This window comes from Galeopterus variegatus, unplaced genomic scaffold, assembly GCF_000696425.1.
Source record: "Galeopterus variegatus unplaced genomic scaffold, G_variegatus-3.0.2 Scaffold6791, whole genome shotgun sequence".
Lineage (NCBI taxonomy): Eukaryota > Metazoa > Chordata > Mammalia > Dermoptera > Cynocephalidae > Galeopterus > Galeopterus variegatus.
In genome coordinates, this window is record NW_007732902.1 from 157,639 (window position 1) to 159,989 (window position 2,351).

General features: G+C 47.5%; 1 pseudogene; it reads right to left on the reverse strand.

Moving 5' to 3' along the window:
* Positions 1 to 1,504: 1,504 nt before the first annotated feature.
* On the reverse strand, positions 1,505 to 2,048 carry LOC103606705 (annotated as a pseudogene).
* Positions 2,049 to 2,351: the final 303 nt, after the last annotated feature.

Here is a 2,351-nt window from a genome sequence, read left to right on the forward strand (position 1 = left end):
TGAACTGGTGAGCTCTGGGCTAAGGGTGCTAGGCTGCCCTGAAGAAGTAAACAACATGGGACCGTTTCGGACTGATACACGAGCTATTTCTGGCCTATTTATCTAACACTGGCCTCAGGCATATTACTTAACCTATTTGTGCTTCATTTTCCTCATTTGTAAAATAAGGATAATAGTGGGATCTCTCACATGGGGTTGTAGTGAGGCAGATGTGAGTCAACACGTATAAAGTGCTAAGAAGAGACCTGAGGCCACATGGCAAGCACTCGGCAAGTGTCAGCAGTTCTTGACCTGTCGCCCCGCCCTCCCCACATTCCCTTTAGGGTAAAGAAAACCTTTGTTAACACGACCTACAAAGACAGGCATCATCTAGCACTTACATATCTCTCTGGCTCCCTGTACACTCTGCTTTTGCCGTTCTGAAGCGCTGACCTCCTTTCAGTCTCCATAGATTCCAGCTCCTTCCAAAGCACAGGCCTTTGCCCACTCTATTCCCTGTGCCTCGAAGGCTCTTTCCGACCCCCTCTAACTGATTCCCACCCAGAGATCCAACCTCAGCTCAAACATTCCTTCTCCTAGGAAACCTCCGATTTCCCCATCTAGGCCAAACCACACTTGATTCTGCAGAATATGTTACAGAAGTTGAAATGCATCATTAGTTTGTGAGATTTAATCCTGTTTGTCTTGCCCTTTAGCTCGTGGTTCTATGAACACAGGTACTGTCTGTTCTTTCTAGCACCTAATGCACTGGTGCTCACATCAACCCTCAAAAATATATGTTGAATGAATAAGTGAATGAATGAATGAATGAATGAATGAATGAATGAATGAATGAATGAATGAATGAATGAGGGAAAGAATGATCACCTTCCTTTTTCTTCTCTGTCTTGAGCCAGGCAATCCAGGACAAGAGTTCTTTCTCTTCCCACTGCAAGTTGCCAAATATGATGAAAAGCATCCATCCAGATCGGTTGCCCTATGTCTCTCATCCTTTGGGGTTATCGAAGGTTTCAGAATCCCCTAAGGATTCATTGTGATGGACACATGATCTGAAACCCAAGAAATTCAGGCAACACCTTAATTAGCCTACCCAGCCCCGTCACACCATGGGCTATTGGTGTTCCACCCTGAGACGGGGGCTTCCCATGCCCTCCACCCACCACGGTGCTATAATTAATTCCCATCACCCTCATTTCCTCTGGGTTCAATCCATTCCTGGCACTGATATGAGTTGGGCTCCTGTGGCTACAGGAACAGAGGAGAGAATCATTCTGATCTTCCGAGGGTAAGGAGACGTGGGCTGAAACCAAGCCAGACCTGAGACCTGCCAGGAATGCAGAAGGGACCCGGGGCCCATCACAGTCTTTCCCGGGGGCTGTGAGGTGTCACTGCCTTACAGGCCTTGCAGAAGCTCTGCACGTGTGTTCTGCGCCTCTCTTGCTGCTGAGCGGCTCACGCATTCTGTGTTTTTTCCACCTGTTTCTTTTCAGATCTTTTGTTTCACTCTTTCTTTTTTTTTTTTTTTAATTTGCTGGACTGTCCATAACTTCAACCTTGCCTTTTCCTGCTTCCGAATAAGGAAGCTTAATGTTATCTATGGTGACTTCACAAGGGATACTGTCGTCTTCGGCCTCAGATTCTGAACTGCCCTCTGAACTGTCCTGTGGCCTGTCTTTTAAACTGTCTTCTTTTGAATGTGATTGATTCATCTCAAGAAAGGTCATGTCCATTTTTAAAATCATTGAGTCTCATCAATATTTTCAGTATTGAAACAATGAGGTGGCACAGCTGTCATTTCTTTCCTTAGCTTTTCATTTGCCTGGGCCATCGGTGGGAGGAAGGTCTGTACTTGGTACCATAAGTGACTCCTCTCTGTCCGAACTGTTTGAAGAGTGGAGGTCATTCTGGAATTAGGCTTGGAGTTGATGAGCAACCTGTCCCATATACCTCCACGGCTGTCACTCCCTGCCGTCAGCAGCTCCTTGGACACTGAGACCCACGAGTAATCCTGGGTGGACAAGGACCTGAGGCTCACCGTGGACCTCCATGCCTTCCACAAGCTTTCTAAACCCTCATTCTGTATTTTTAGTGGGATGGAAAGATGAGCCGGGCCACAGGCATGTCACCTGGCCTCTGGTTAGGTGTGGGGCTGGATCACATAGACCAGGCTCTGGCCACTTCTGACGCCCTTTCAGCAGGAGCATAGAGGGCACTTCCCTTCACAAGAGCACAGCAGGTGACACTACCACCGTTCACACACCTCCCGGGGAGCCCGGTTCTTCCGTGATACGCCTGATCTACGCTCTTTCACACAGTTCTCTGGAGTTAGAAGCAATACGACAACATTAAAA